At 42.9% G+C, this 16,953-nt stretch overlaps 1 long non-coding RNA gene across 1 annotated transcript in view; it reads right to left on the bottom strand.

Moving 5' to 3' along the window:
- Nucleotides 1–3,892: 3,892 nt before the first annotated feature.
- The window catches only part of LOC114635201, a 43,041-nt gene continuing 29,980 nt past the window's right edge, over nt 3,893–16,953 (bottom strand). The window contains exon 2 of the long non-coding RNA XR_003713432.1: nt 3,893–4,133. This is a non-coding gene — a long non-coding RNA (uncharacterized LOC114635201). The remainder of the gene's footprint in view (nt 4,134–16,953) is intronic.

The raw sequence follows: 16,953 nt of genomic DNA, 5'->3' as shown, positions 1-16,953 counted from the left end.
CATCTTACTTTCTAAGAACTAGTAGAAATGATCAGTGTTTGTGATCCTAGGCTGAAGGAGACCTGACTCCAACAAGGAAATTCTCCTTCAAGTCAACCAAACTCCACAGCATGGGAGGCATAAACTCGGAGTAGTCCCAGATTTCTTATTCATCTGACCTACACACAGTTGTCTCTGCACCAAGACAAGCGTATTTGAAATTTTCTAGGTTGCCATCATTGCCAGAGCTTAGAGTCCAGTCATAGAACTCTGTTGCTTTAGGGTTTGGATTAGTTCATAATCACTATCTTTCTGCATTCCAGTCTGAAAAGACAGACTCTAAAAGGGGTCTACATCTGAAAGAAAACCCAGGCATGATCTAGTCTGCTTCAACACTAGCCCAGAAAGATAGGGTCACACCAGCAAACAGTGACAGAACCAGGCCTGGAATGTGACTCTTTGGCTCTGAGTCAATGCTCTTTCCACTCCCCTCAAATGCCCCCAATGGCTGTCAATCCAAAGACATAACCCTTGGAGAAAAGAGGTTGTGAAATGCTTCCACTTGAAGCCCAGGGCTGGCTACAGGCCCAGATTCTTCTCCATCAGCCCTCCCAACATAGTCTGAACTCAGTTCCCAACCTGCTAGCATCGGATTAACCCTTCTCCTCCATAAGAGCAAGCCCTGCCTCCCCAGTCGCCCTTAGAACAATTCTCATTCACACTTCATTCAGCACCACTGAGCCAGGGCCTTTGCAACCTGACTGGTTTTTGTCTTTGTCTTTCATAATTGCTTACCAACTCTGAAAAACTGTACCCCAGATGTTTGTTTACATTCAAAGCTGAAGAGCTAGCTTTGTAGTTTTTCCTATTCCCTTGAAGAAGTCAGAAGAGATCTTCAAGGATTTGGGTTCTTCGACTCTAGATCATCAATTCCTTATGCCTCCCACTGGTGATGGATCCCACTTGGTGGCAGGCGACACTGGGAAGTACAGGGAAGGAATCGGGAAGATGATCCTTCAGAAGAGATTTGACCTGCACGAATCTTCCCTCTGCCCATCCCCAGGGCTGTCAACCTCCGGCAGGTTTCTTCACACCTGCCTATGTCATTATCTCTTGGGTTTCTTCTATAGCTTTATAGTTTACAATGTTTTTTTTAACTCATTCCAAGTGATATCCAACACTTTCCTGGGGATAGATGGGACAGATTTGCTTAGTAGAGAAGAGGCGATCATATGTACTTATGTTTATATCTGGATTTATACCAACGAAGGTAACACAGTTAGAAAGCTGTATGGGGCTGGTAAGATTGCTCAGCAGGTAAAGGCACTTGCCACGAAGAAGGAGAGGACTGACTCCTACAAGCTCTCCACTGTTCTGTACAAGCACAGGAAGGCACATGTATGTACACACACACACACACACACACTCACTCACACACACTCAAATTCATCAGTTAATTTAAAACGTTTAAAGACAGAAGTATAGTCCAACTGACTCTGTGCTCAGAGCCCCTATGATCTTTTCCATCTTGCTTGTCCAATTAAGTAAAAAGCTTTCTACAATACTACTGTTCTCAAACGACTTGTCTATTCACTCTCAGTAACTCCTGAACACCCAACAGTTAGAATTACAGCCATTCATTTGGAGTCTCCTTGAATTCATTTACAATGGTGGCTTTGAAATGTTACTTCTACTACTTCAATCTTTAGGGGTTGCTTGAACCCCACAATGTGCATTTAAGCCTCTGGAGTATTGCCCTGGGTTGCTCTACACCTCAACACAGACTTACCCATCACAAAATACTACTTCCTGCGGAAACACTTCTGGATTCACCCCATCTCACAGTGACCCCTTCCTCATGGCATTCCATTGCTTGAATCTGCTGCACCACTCCCTCTGTGGGCCTTCAGTGCAAAGGAACACCAGACAGGCATGCAAGCTGCCTCTGCGGGCTGGGCTGGTTAGCTTTCATCAACTGGACACCGATTTCAGTCACCTAGAAAGAGGGACTCTCACTTGAGAAATTACCTTGATCAAACTGACCTGTGGGCATATCCATGAGGCATTTTCTTGATTAATGATGGTTATGAGATGGCGGAGTGCACTAGGGAAGGTGCCACACTGGGGTAAATGATCCTGAGTTATGTAAGAAAGCAGGCTGACCATGCAAAAGCTGCACAATTTTAAACCATAAAAAATCCTAGCACTGAAAATGGGAAGTGGATGCAAAGTCCCAGTCCTAAGAAGCTGTTTGGTTGGGGATTGATAGCTTCCAGGAAAGAGAAAATCAGTTTTCTCCAATGGGGTGTTACTGGGTCTACCAACCACAGTCCAGGGTAGGCCCCAAGCCCAGTAGTAGTAGCACCAACACTAAACAAACCCCTTGCTGTTTGTGGGTTGGATTTTTTAGATGCCTTTTATTTTAGTGGCTTTGTTTGTTTATTTTGATCTTTGGGAATTTTTGGTTCTTATTGTTTTTTTGTTTTTGTTTGTTTTTTGTTTGTTTGTTTGTTTGTTGTCTTTAAAGAGAGAAAGAAAGAACATAAAGTTAGGTAAGTAAATAGGCAGGGAGAATCTAGGAAGAGATAGGGAATGAGGAAAAAAAATTGACCAAAACATCTATAAAAATTTACATAAAACTTAATTTTTTTTAAAAAAAAATTGGGACCCTGAATCTTTAACTGGAAACTGGTGATCAGCCTTGACCATTCCATCCCTAAGGATTATAGAGGTGAAGGTGCTTTGTAAGTACTGTTGTAGGATAGGTGATGGACTTCCCAAGTCCAGGCACCTGCTGTAGCACTGCCTCACGTCCTCCTGCAGTGCATGCCTTCTGGATCTGTAGAGAGCAAACACTGCCTTTTGTACCTGTGCTCCTGACTTATGGCATTCTGATACTGGAAATGCCCATGATGGTTGGTCTATTATTAGGTTTGGTTAAATTGGCATAGGAAGGCTAAAACCAGGCAGCAGAGCCAGAGCCAACCTTTTAGTTTCCCATTTCAGGAGTCAGTCTCAAAAGACAATTTCTAATTTCTTATTTATATAAATACAGTGCGAGCGTTCGTTTCTTCAAGACACACTAAAGGAAAATGGGCTTCTCATCACAAGACTGGCTAGTCTGCCTTTCCTGAGATAGCTCAGCCCTGGTCCCTAACCTAGGAACATTTGCTCCAAACTGGAACTTGAAATTCAGCCAAGTTGGGTAGACTCCCTAGTTCCTCCCTGCTGGCCTGTCTGAGCCTTGATGCCCTGCCCTGGAGCAAATGCTCATGATTCCAAATGTGATGAGTCTTCAGGAAGAGCAAGAGGTTTGAGGGGGAGGAGTCTGGGGCTTAGGAACACCCAGTTTCTTGCTCTGGGGTCTATCTCTGCCTCTGAGATAGAAGACCTTGTGCCACCCACATTTGCTTTATGTGTTTATTCATCCTTTGAAGTGACTAATTAAATTCCACATACTTAAGACATACAGCATGATATTTTGCTATCAGTACACATTATGGAATGACTAAATTCAACTAATTAATGTATGAATCATCTTATCATTTTTTATAATACCGAAAATGAATTCTTTGCAATTTTTTAAAAAGAATATATTATTAACCTATATTAACTCTGCTCACCACGTGATGTATAATATTCTCCACTTTCTTTGTGTAACTGAAATTCTGCATTCTTTTTGCCAGTCTCCCAAATCCATTCAGTATTTCTCGAATGACCATTCTCTTTGCTTCTATAGTTCAGTTTTCTGAAACTGTAAATGTCATACTGTTCCCCTGGGATTCAGGGCTCCCAAAGTATGACAGGCTGCAGAGGGCTAACCAGCTCCCTAACACATTTACACTCTCCCTTCATTTACCACCCCCACCAACTCTAAATCAGCCAAGATATTTTAAACCTTGTTTTGATCTTCTTTGCATATCAGTTACACTATTTCTGAGTGTGTTTATTTTTATTTTTTTTTTCCGGTGGTGAGCACATTACTTTGAGCCCGCTTGTAGCACGTTTCCACTTCCTCTCACTTTCCCGAATGCCTCTGTGACCTCCAGGCATGTGGCTCAGAGCAGCCTAGATGATTTTCATAGGGCTGGGAGCTTTGCTGTAGCCCGGAGACATAGGTTCTTCCGCCTCTGGTGACCCATCGCTCCTGACATCTGCAGAGATGAGATGAAATTTCAGTTGTTTCCTTTGCCCCATCTCCCAAGGAATCAGTTCTTATCCCCAGTCAGATAGAGGGGAAAGTACACAAAGCAGAGGCCAGGGACCTACTCCTAGCTCTGATAGTGACTTTGAGAAAACTCCTCATCCCAAAGTTCCTATGTTTCTGTGTTTCCAGGATACTTACCAGCATAAAAATTTTGCTGTATGAATAGCAAAGTAACTATATACTAAGGGTTGTATGTGGCCAGGACCAGGAAGCAATGTATTAGAGATAGTGGAGGGTTGAGCAAGGATTTTAAGAGGTGATTATTGAAGGTTTTTTCTCTGAATTATCCCTTTCTGAGAATATTGTTTGTTCTATGACTTGTGGAACATGCATGCTAAGCCCTGTGAATAAGTCATGATGTATTTGAGCCACACACTCCCACATACTCCATACCCAGAATACCCAGCTAGTAATATAATTTGCCCAGTACTCATGCTTGTTCTCGGTGGTTACCAACCTACCTTCTGATTTTGACTGTGGTGGGCATTTGTTTCGAAAGCTCTAGCTTTAACGGTCACAATTCCTTAACTATCCAGGAAAACAACAGCATTCTGGCCTGTTAGAAACTAAGTTTTAAAGTGGAAGAGCAAGTAAGAGGTGCCTGCTGAAGCCAGATTGTGAGATTCAGATAGAAACCTCCATTTGCCCTCTGTGCAGTTTGGGACACGTTGAAGTCTTTGAACTGGAAACAAAGCTGTTGGACCTGCATAGCACTGCATGAGATAACACCCCTCCTCAGTGCTAAGTGCTCCATACAGCTAGCTTGGCTAGTACCAGTGCTAGACAGGAAATTAAAGGTCATTTTATCCTGTCCTCTCACTTGAAAGAAGAGGAAACTTTGACTCTAGCTGTGTCGCACAGATGCTTCATAGCTGTGCTGACTAGAACTTTTATTTTGTTTTTGAGGCAATGTCTCTGTCTGTAGCCGAGGTTTGCCACAAACTTCCAGCTAGTCTCCTGCCTCACTGCCTCTAGTATTTTGTTTTTCATTATAAAAAAGCAATGGGTTCCTGAGTTTTCAGAATGGACTTTCCTTCCCAGAGCATATGTAGGAGATGTGGATGTTCCTATTTGCTTTAAATAAGTATACAGGTTGCCTGCCTTAAAGTAGTGGCTTGAGAAAGATGACGGCTCCATTTACCTTGTGTTTCAAGTGCAGAGTCGAGGGCCAGCTTCCTTGGCTTGAGAAGATGTGGGGATGTGTAAAGTGGCTAATGTGTATAGATTCCAAAGCTGCCACGTCTCCCATCCAGAAGTGACATCTTACATATGAACATACTGGACCTCTGTACATCATGTTCAACAGCAAAAGGAAGACTTCCTGCTTGTGTACTTTCCCAGAATTGAAGAGATGGGGGACAGGGACAGATCACTCCCCTCACAACAAATAATCCTATTGCTTTCAACACCAGTTCCTCATTTAGATGTTACCACAGGAAGCTTTAGCTGTCACCCTGACATTAACCTGAGTCACCTGGGAAGAGGGAGACTCAGTTGAGGAATTTCCTACACTGGAGTGGACTGTAGACATTTTCTTGATTGCTAAGTGATGAAGGAGGCCCTAGCAGACTGTGGGCTACATCACGCCTAGGCAGTTAGAACTGGGCTGTATAAGAACCGTAGCAGAATGTGAGCCTGAAAACAAGCCAGTGAGCAGTTTCTCTCCATGCTGTCTTGCTTTCAGATTACTGCCTTGAGCTCCTGCTGAAATCAACTCTTTTCCTCCTCAAGTTGCTTTTGGTCATGATGTTTATCACAGCAACAGAAAGCAAACAAAGCACAAAAGTGAGTCATCCTTTCCCACCTTTCTTTGTCCTTCTAGCCACAAAGAAGTCAGGCAACTCATAGAAAACACAATGGACAAAGAATGTATAAAAATGAGTACCAACCCAATATCATAAAAATAAACTGTAATATTCCATGCTCTCAGTGTGATAGCCACTGTGTTTATCTACTTTATTAAATAGGATTTAAGATTCAAAATTTGGGCTCACTGGACATACTTTAGGGCTTAGTAGCCACTTGCAGTCAATGACTACTTACTGGACAATCATTGCAAATAAAAATACTGCCATAATTGTAAGACTTTCTATTGGGCAGTGATGTCTATACAGATAAAACATTTGCAAAAACTTAACAAAAGCATTGGCTCTGGGTGTCATATTATCTGATCCCAAAAAAGAAAAATTTAAATCAGTGTGGTATTACCAATTCATCAAAGAAAGTTAACCTTTTTAGGTACTTAGACCTAAAAAGAATCCCAGGTGGGACTTCATGCAAATCCGTACCAACAGAGCAATCAACGCCAAGAGCCTTGGAGACAAAGTAACGACGAATTTTAAACTTAAGTTTTTGTCAAAGCTGAAGGCATTAGTTACTAAAACTTAGCTCACTGGAACTAAAGCTTCAGTGATACAGTTGTAATTTACAGAAAGATCTTAGTGACTTAGCTGAAGTGAATTTGCATGTATAATGAGGCCTGAGTGACAAGATGAAACAGGCAATGTTGATCTGGAAGGCAAACCTCCAAACACAAGGAAAACTACACACAGTGGTTCCGAGATGGAAAAGCATTAGGAAGTATGGCAGGGATAAGGCTCAACGAATATTAAATATGAAGTACAGAGCTAGATGAAACTAAGCAAGCAGTCAGAGCCGGATCGGAAAGGGCTGTGTGCTTCACGGTGACCAGTTCATCAGGAAGGGGCTCTTACAGCTTCAGAAAACTCATCCTGGGAGCTGAGAACACAAATCATCAGATAGCATAATTCAAATCCCTGCACTGTAACCTTAGGAAGCTGAGACACAAGTATTCTGAGATCTTGGCCTGGGTTAAGCATAAAACTGTAAGAGGAAGCCCTGTCTTAAAGCAAATGGAAGAAGTCAGGGTTAGGGATGAGTGGAGAAAAGCCAGGCACTGCTCTATAAAAATCTCTCTTATGGGGTAAAAAACAGGCAGGAAAAATATAAAGATGGGTGAGAATGAGCTAGTCACTAGTATGCTGGTCTAACTGGATGTCTGTAGAAGAATATAAATAGATTGATATCTATCAACTTGCACAAAACTCAAGTCCAAGTGGATCAAAGACTTCAACATAAATCTCAACCAGATACACTGAGTCTCATACGTGAGAAAGTGGGCAATAACCTTGAATGCTTTGGCACTGGAGACAACTTCCTGAACAGAACACCAATAGAATAAGCACTAACATCAACAGTAAATAAATAGGACATCATGAAACTGAAAAGCTTCTGTAAGGTAAACAATAGGACAAAACAACAACCTACAGAATGGAAAACAATTTTCACCAACTCCACGTCCAACAAAAGGCTAATATCCAAAATTTGTAGAGAACTCGAGAAGCTAGACATGAACAAACCAAATAATCCAATTAAAATGGAGTATAGATCTAAAAAGAATTCTCAACAGAAAAATCTTAAATAGCTGAGAAACACTTAAAGAAATATTCAACATCCTTAGCCATTGGGGAAATGCAAATCAAACTACTTTGAGATGCCATCTTAGACCTGTCAGAAAGGCTAAGATCAAGAACTAAAGAGACAGCTCATGCTGGTGAGGATGTGGAGCAAGAAGCACACTCCTCCACTGCTGGTGGGAGTGCAAACCACACAACCACTTTGGAAATCAAGTTGGCAGTTTCTCAGAAAGTTAGAAATAGTTATATCCCAAGACCCAGCCATACCACTCCTGGGCAAATACCCAAAGCATGCTCCATCCTGCCACAAGGTCACTTGCTTAGCTATGTTCATAGCAGCTTTATTCATAATAGCCAGACATTGGAAACAACCTAGATGTCCCTCAACTGAAGAATGGATTTTTTTAATTGTTACATTTACACAATGGAGTATTATTTAGCTAGTTAAAAGAAATGGCATCATGAAATTTGCAGGCAAATGGATGCAAGTAGAAAAAAAAAGCATCATGGTATAATCCACAGACCTAGAGAGGCTTATCCACAGACATGCTATAATCCACAAACAAGAAAGGTTGCAAAGACCTTCCTGGGAAGGGGAAATAGAATATATTTCTTGCATGGACTACTGGCAGCTTGTTGGGATCAGGTGTGGGGAATAGAGGGAGAGAATACTGGGAAAAAATAACTGAAATTGAGGGTCATTTTGGGGACCAGGTAGAAATCTAGTGCAATGGAAATTCCATGCTGACTCTAGCAAAGACTCCTAGTAATGGGAGACATGGAGCCTGAACTGGCCATCATCTGTTACTAGGTAGCCTCAAGTGGACTCAGCCACAAAACCTCCAACCTATGGTTTGTCATGCCTACAGGATAGGCTGGGACCAGAGCCTAGCATAATCATCATCACAGAGACTTGGTCCAGCAACTGATGGGTGCAGATGCAGAGCCCCACAGACAAACCTTGAGTGGAATCTGAGTCCTGTGGAGGAGGAATAGGAAAGATTGGAGGAGCCAGAGGGGTCAAAGACACCACAAGAACACGGCCCACAGAACCAACTGACTGGGACTCAAGTGGGCTCACAGAAATCAGGGAGCCTGTAGGGGTCTGACCTAGGTCCTCTAAATATAGGTTATGGTTGTATAGCTTGGTGTTCGTGTGTAATTCCTCACAGTGAGAGCTGGAGGGCTGTCTCTGACTCTGTTGCCTGCCTTTGGAAACCTTTTCCTCCTACTGGATTGCCTTGTCCAGCATTGATATGAGAGTATGTGCCTTGTTCTACCTTGTTATATCATATTTGGTTGATGTCCCTGGAGGGCAGCTCTCTTCTGAGGGGGGATGAAGGAAGGGCAGTTGATCCAGGGGAATGGGGAGGTGTAGGGGAGAGACTTGTGGGGGTGAGAGGGGAACGGAATGTAATATATGCAATTGGGGTCTAATATATGAAAGAAAAATAAATAAAAAGGGAAAACTAGTCACAGGTATTTCAGGTGTAAAGCCAGCATAATTTAAAGGATTAATTTAAATGGAATTCCAAAAAGGAAAGAAAATTGGAATGACTGTTATCTGCCCTGTCCTCTGCCAGGCTAGATACCACTTACTATTATGAGTAAGACTTGAGAAGAGGAGTGGGGAGGAGTTAGCTTGCGGTGTGGGTCCTGGTGCGTGTGGACCAGCTATTACCTGCAAAGACAGAGCTCTCAGCTTGGGGCTCAAGGGAGAGTCAGTAAAAGTCTGGAATTGTTGGGGGAACACCAGTAAAAGATAGAGGTTTGGAATCGTTGGGGTATAGATGGTATTTTAAAGTCATGAAATTCAGAGAGCACCCAGGAAGAAAACACACAGAAAACAGTCTCAGAGCACTTCGGAATGTGATGTAAAAGAGATGGAAAGGTAAGGTGCACTGTTGATGTCGCAGGATCCTGGAAGCTTAGAGAAGAGAATGTTTAAAGAGGCTTGAAGGTACGACACTGTCACACCGTGCTCAGGAGTCTAGTTAGGCCAGTACAGTTTGGCTTTGGGAGTATGTAGGTCATCGGTAAGTTTGATAAAGGCTGCCTAAGTGGTGTGATGGGTCAGGAGAAAATTAGAGCAGGGTTGAGGCCAGAATTGGAGCTGAGAAAAGTGCAGATAGGAAATGTAGGTGTGTGTGAGCAAGACACATCAAAGAAACAGAATGGAGGGACACATGGGTCAAGGGAGAGTTACTGTTTAGTTTTTTAATGGTTGCTAAGGTGTGTATATTTTAGAACAAGAGAAATCTACGTAACAGGAGAAATACAGAAAATGAGATGAGATCCAAAGGGAAAATGAGAACCACTTGGATTAGATGGAGCAGCAGTGGTGGGAACTGACACAGGCAGGCTAAGGGGCTGTTGATAAAGATACACTACTTCTCTGAGAGGAAGAAGGGACTGTCATGATCCATGAGAAATGGGAGGGCAGAACAAGTGAGGATTAGTGGGGAGGCCAAGATGTGGGAAAGCTGCTCCAGAGCAGAAAAGAGAATTTTCTGGAAGCGATGTGGGATCCACCTGGTGAGCCCACAGAAGTTTGCTATCTTGTATTTAAAGTAAGCCTAAGCTGATCGGTATAGCCTCTGATGTTTCTGACAACAGCCTGCTGCTGAGGGGCAAGTGAAGTCTGAGGAAGAGATGCAGTGTTTCACCAGATGGGGCTTTGCCAGACACAGTAAAAGGGAGCCCTGTGGGGAAATAAGATTGTTGGAGAGAGTGGTTATGGTGCAGAGGAGGGTTAGATTAGGGAATAAACCCAACAATCATCAATGGGCAGCTCACAATCTGCCAGGAGCCATTAGCATGCTTTGGTGTCTTTTCCCCCATAAGGAAGCTCATTACTGGTTTCCCCCAGACCCTGCCAGATTCAGAAATCCCCATCAGGGTTGCGCGTTGTAACCATGTCTCATGCATTCCTTAGACCTGGGAGGCAATGTGGCTGGCAGGAAAGAACCTCAGATGCTGAGAGGAGAGCTCGGCTGGGGTCACTTTCTGTGGCATTTAGCAGATGGATGGGTTCTTTCCCCCCCTGGACCGGTTCCCTCTTGTGGTAAGCACCCAGCCCAAACTGTAGTTTGCCACACAGATCTGATGAGATGGCAAATGTCAAACCCCTTACAGGGAGGAACTAGGAGACAGGGACAGTTACCAGATTGGCCCGAGACTATAAGGAGGCACCGAACACAAATCTAAGACTTCTGCTGGTGTGAGGTTTTGATTTCAAATGTCAGTGAATATAGGTCACCACGGCCCATAAGCAACTTGCCTTAAAAGTAGAAACTGATGAAATTCTCACAAGGAAAAGCAGAGCATTTCAACATCAGCCATGGGAGGCTACAAGCTCTTTGTGCAATGACCAGTCAGCCCACAGCCAGCACAGGATATTGCTGCAGGCAGCCATTCAAGGCCTACAAACACTGAAATCCTCTCAGTGTTTTGGTGTTTCCAAGTCTCTATTACCGTCTCTGCAAAATGGGAAGAAACCCACTTCCTACTCAACCCCATCAGGGAGATGAGATTTTTTTTTCCCAAGAGACAAAAATAATAACTGAAAATTACTTTTGATTGCTCTGAAAAGTGGCTAGTTACAAAAGTAAAGTGTCACTCACTATTATTAAGTGTGAGGCAATCCTTCCCACCCCCACCTTGTCCCAGGGCTAAGTGCAAAGCTGTGTGTGTGTGACAGGCTATTTTTAAATTCCCATCTCTGGAAACATATGGTCCTGTGCCATGCCAAACAGAGAAAAATGACCTGCTTAGGTCTGTTTGCTTGTTTGTTTTGGTGGAACATTGTCTGCGTTCCTGAGAAAGATATCTTCTGTTCTGAACATCGTAGGTGACTGGTAAAGCTGCCCTACATTGTCTGAAAGGATCCACGGCTGCCTGGTTTGCTTAGCCACCCGAGAGTTCCATCCTGGGCAATGATATATGTACACAAATTTTCTTGAGGTTTCTCTGTATTGATTAAGATGTTTCTAAGTTAGCAAGATGAGGCGGAAATCCATAATTTCTTCTGTAGTATCTGACAGTTTTGGTCATTCTATGGCAACATTTTAGCTTTAATGATTTTTTTCCTCAAATACTAAACTATCTATTTCATGAAATGCAAGAGGTTCCTGTGCTACAGGATTTCCTATAAAATGAAGCAACTCACATCATGATTCTCTCCAAGTTGCCATCATTTCATTTGTTTTCTGTTTCATTAATAGCAAGTGCTGTTGACTGATTGACTGACTTAGTTTTCTGACCTAAATATGGTGATGTCATTATCATCTTTATCTATGCTGCCCTTTAGAGTTTTATTTTACTTTATTTCATTGTCATGCTGGGGCTTGAACCCAGAATCCTGTCCATGTGAGGCAAGAAGTACTCCAGCACTGAGCTTACTTCTTATTTTTTTATTAGTAAGTATTGATGGTACAACCCAATGGGTTTCAGTACTCCATTTTTGTCTACATGTGGATTGTACTTTCCCGCTGGTTTCTCTTTCCGAACTGTCTCTCCTTTAGTCTCATGTTGATTTTAAACATGCAGGTTCTTCATATAAGAGGAAACACATGATAATTACCTTCACAACTCTGGATTATTTTGTTGAAAGTGCTATTTAGTTCCATCCATCCTCCTACAAATGAGAGAATTTTGTTCCTTACAGCTAATGTTCTCAGAGTGTAAATATACTATGTTTTCTTTACCCATTCAGCTGTTGATAGGCATCTGGGATGATTCCATAACTTGCTATTGTTATAAGTAGTAATGAACATGGATGGGCAGGCGGCTCTGCAGTATACTGATTTGGATCCTCTTGGGTGTGTAGCAAGGAGTGGTATAGCTTGATCATATCGACTACTTCAGCTTCTGATGTTTTTCAGGAACTTCCACGCTCGTTTCCATAATGGCAGGACTAACTTACATCCCCAGCAGCAGTCTGCAGAGGTTCTTGTGCCCACACCCTCAGCATAGTTGCCTTTTATATGTGACCTAGCCTTGCCTTTCTGTTCCACTATGTGGCACGGTTCTCTATCTTGTCTAACTTCCCACTTACTGGATTTGATTTCTTCACCAAATTCTTGGAAAGCTGTCCAGTCAGATGAGAAAAAGAGAAAAGCACTTGTTTCCCAGGTTACATAGAACCTGAATTTTCAGAAAAAGGGGGGGGGGGAAATCCCCTGTTAAAGTAAATATGGATCTCACAATCCTTTTCCTTTTTGTCCCCGCCTTTCATCCTTTTCATTTTTTTCTCCCCCCTCTCCTTCCTTTTTCTCCTGAAACATTCAGGATCCAAACTTTTAGGTCAAATGATGAATGAAGGCAGAACTGCAGGTGATTCAACGAACCCACTTTATTCAACAAAAGGGCATTTATCAATGAGATGGTGAGAAGGCAGCTCAGCATCTTCCAGGAAAAGATGTAATCAAGAATTTGTTTTAAACAAAAGGTCTGGAGGGTTTTACACAACCCTGACGACCAATGAGAATCATCCTAGTAGGGAGTGAGGTTCACCTGGATCCCAGTTCTCAAGAAGCCAAGGCAGGAGGATCATAAATTCAACCTCCCGTGCATAATGTATTCATACTTCCAGAAACAAAGGAAGATAGGTTTGTCTGGGCTCACACTTTCAAATAGCTGCTGTCCATGACTGGGGAAAGCCTGGTGGAGTTCATTCATGGTGGTGGACATATGTGGACATATTCAGTTGGCAACATATAGGAAGCAATGAGCCCAGGTATAACCTACAGAAGCCTGCCCCTACTCACCAACTTCTGACCAATAGGCTCCACCTCAGAAGCTAGGAACTGAGCATTCAAGACATAAACCCGAAGAAGAGAGCATTCCAGAGTCAAACCCTAATGTTCTTCCCTGGGTTCCTAAAGGATCTCATAATTACAACTGCATTCAAAGCCGGACAGTGGTAGCACATGCATCTCAGCACTTGGGAGGCAGAGGCAGGTGGATTTCTGAGTTCAAGGCCAGCCTGGTCTACAGAGTGAGTTCCAGGACAGCCAGGACTACACAAAGAAACCCTGTCTGGAAGAAACAAAACAAAACAACAACAACAAACAAAAAAACTGCATTCAAAGTAACTTTAAGAGTCCCCAACATTTTCGTGGTCTCACAATTGTTCAAAAGTCCAACATATTTTCTCAGACTCATCATAAACTCTTAATTGTGAGTCCTTGAAAATGCTTTTTTTTCTATTTTTTAAGTTACACACCTTCAAGATACAGTGGCATAAGTATTCCTATTCCAGACAGGAAGAACCATACAGGAAAGACTAGACTAAAGCAAGATTGAAATCTAGCAGGACACACATTAAACCTGATGGCTCCATGGATGGCATGGTGGCATGATACAAACTCTAACACTTTCCAGTTCTAGCTACAGTATACATGGGCTTTCTCTTAGGGGTGCAGATTTCCTTGACAGATGCTCTGCGGTGCTGGCATCTCCAACTTCTCGAGGTCTCTGGTGCAACTTATACTTTCACTTAACAGATTTCTAAACTGACTTTTCAGGAGCTCTTTCCAAGACATCTATCCATACTCCATATTCCCTGGCTTCATAGGCTGTTCCCTGGAATCTTTATGCAAGTCACTATGAGCCCCTAACCACATAGTTAGGCTTAGCTACCGTTATAAGCCTCTTCCTTGGTACCAACTTTCTGCTTTTCTCACCAAGATCAAAATGCCAACAGAATCAGATTAAGGTAGGAAGAATTCATTTGGGTTCACAGGTTCAGGGGACTTTAGGGGAAGGGGCAGCAGAGCTCACAGTGGTAGGAGTATTGTAGCAGCGAGCTTATTTGTATGGATCAGACAGGATGCCTGAACCAAAGTCAGTTATAACCTGTAAAGGCCGACCCCTAGTAACCCACCTCCAACAGTCTAGCCCCACCTTCCCAAGGATCCACAAAGTTCAAAATAGTAGTGCAAGCTGGGATCAAGTATTCAAGCTGTAAGCCTATGGGGACATTCCACATTCAAGCCTTAATGCAAGCCAGATTCTTTATGGAAGTTTAGCTGGAGAATGTTCCATGTCTTTCTGGACTATTTGTGTTGTACCAATGAAAACCAAGCACTTTGGAGTGTTGTTGTTTAGGAGATCAACAACCTAGGATGTTGCTCTAGGCAACCTTTATACCTGCCATTTCCAGTCTTCTGTGACCAAAACAGACCAGAAGGACAGGAGCCTAATGACTCTAACTTTAGACATAAGTTCATTTGTGTGTGTGTGTGTGTGTGTCTGTGTGTGTGTTTTAAATCTATGACTACTAGTCACCCAATCACATTGAAATCAGTTTTAAGATGTTGCAAATATACTGCTATTCCTCAAGAAAATATCTCTGCATTTTCTAGTAAAAATGCCTGCCAGCTTTGTTCAGCCAAGTTTCTTTCTCCCTTCTTTTCTTTGACAATGAAAGCAGGTTTGGTGCCAACACTCAGATCTGGCAGGTGTCTGATGACACATGTTTTTGATAAATGTTGATTACATAAGTTCATTCAAGCTAGCTACCACAGCTATTGAAGCTTCATTGCTACTTAATATAAACTCTCCTTGGAAACCAGATGTCCAACACACGCTACAACGATCTATTTTATTCATCCTTCCTCTGGGTTCTCTGGGTTCTCTTGGTGTCTGTTTCTTTGAAGCAGTGAAAAATCCTGGTACCTGGATTGTGACTGTGTCACAAGTGAGCTGTGTGCCCTTTGGAAGGCCATTTTATTACTCTGAACTTTAGGTTGTTCATTTCTAAAATGAAGGGGTAGGAGCTGTGATTGCTAAGGTCTCCGAGATTTCCTGATGAAGGGACAGACTAGGGTGGCATGGGGGACAGTCCTAGTGAGGCAGAAAGACTTCATGGTCATTCCTCACTGGGAATGTACTTGAACATGATGGCATTCACTGTTTTTATACTGGTTGTTCTCCAGTCCAGAAGGAGGGGTTAGCACACTAGGGATTCAGAGGGGAATTCTGGAGGGGATTCAGAAAGGAATGACTGAGGAGAGCAAGGCTGCTGAGAAAGACCTGCAGACAACGTTATTATTGCCCCAGCTTTGTGATATTATTTCTGTGATTACATGATACTAAAGTGACAGGGCCTTCAAGATACTTAAAGATACTCCAGGAGGAGGAGGGTCACTAAGAACATTTTCAACCTGAAGGCTATTCCAGATGACTCACTTGGAAGCTTTAATTTTTATGACAGATTGCTTTTTAGAATAATAATTTCTTAAAAGGGTACAAAAGACTTGCATGTAAAGAATTCCAAAGCCAAGTGTTCTAGTAGTCCATGGGGAGCCTTGCTTCACGCTTTCCCAGATATTAGAAATGCTTTGCATACATTCTGTCATTTCCTCTTGGAAACAACCCTGGGAAATAAAGTGTCATCAAGGCCTTCCTTTACCAGGAGGTAAAAAATCAAGATGCTAACTGGCCAAGCCACTCATCAAAAACCTCAGGTGGTGGAGATAAGGCTGTGTGTCAGCCCAGGTCCCTCACTGCTAACCGGAACTATCCATTACTATTGTGCTCTGAGGCATTCGTTACCACCCAGGGAAACCTCCTTTAGCCTCTGGCAGCCAGCTCTGCAGGCCTGCATCAGGGTCATAGCCCCAAGTTCCGCAGACTAATGGACCGGCGTAGATCACCAGACCAGCTGGAGAGCTGCAGGTATCAGCTGACGTGCTCGCCTGACTTTGTCTGCTCGCTGATGCTCTGGGAACCAGTGCTGGCAAAATGAGCTCAGGAACCTTCTCCTACCTTCTTACTCTTCTAGAGACTTGGCAACCAAAACAAAAGAAATTTCCACAGGTGCATCACCACAGACATGATTAGGAATTATTCTGTGAAGCCACCTACTAATCCTACTGGCCAGGATTGGACAGAGTTAACAGTTTCTTTAGGGACTTCCATTAGTCAACCTAACCAATAAAGTCCAGAGGGACTAAAGCAGAAAGAAATGTGGCAGCCTGTGAGTCATTCAGGCTCGACCTTCGGCGTGTTTTGAAAACGCATTGTGAAACGCTTTCCAATCAATACAGTGCTGGGCAGTAACAAGGCTGGGGGTTGTGCAAGAGGGGAAACAGAACATTTATGCTGGGTCATTTCAGAGACTCCAAATTCTTACTGAGAGAAGGACCCAAAAACACAAGGTCCCCATAACAGTGTTTAATGGAATCATAGAAAACCAAGCGTAACGGGGGAACAAAAGTTAACACTTTCTTTGCAGCAGACTAGAGAAATGAGTGGGTTATGTTCATACCCCCAAGCTAGACAGTCTATCCCTTCCTGTCAAGACTGGTGTTAACCCCAGATTGC

The sequence above is a fragment of the Grammomys surdaster genome, unplaced genomic scaffold, assembly GCF_004785775.1.
Source record: "Grammomys surdaster isolate TR1022 unplaced genomic scaffold, NIH_TR_1.0 1166, whole genome shotgun sequence".
Lineage (NCBI taxonomy): Eukaryota > Metazoa > Chordata > Mammalia > Rodentia > Muridae > Grammomys > Grammomys surdaster.
Note: the sequence above shows the minus strand (reverse complement) of the source record. Positions and strands in the feature narration are given on the sequence as shown.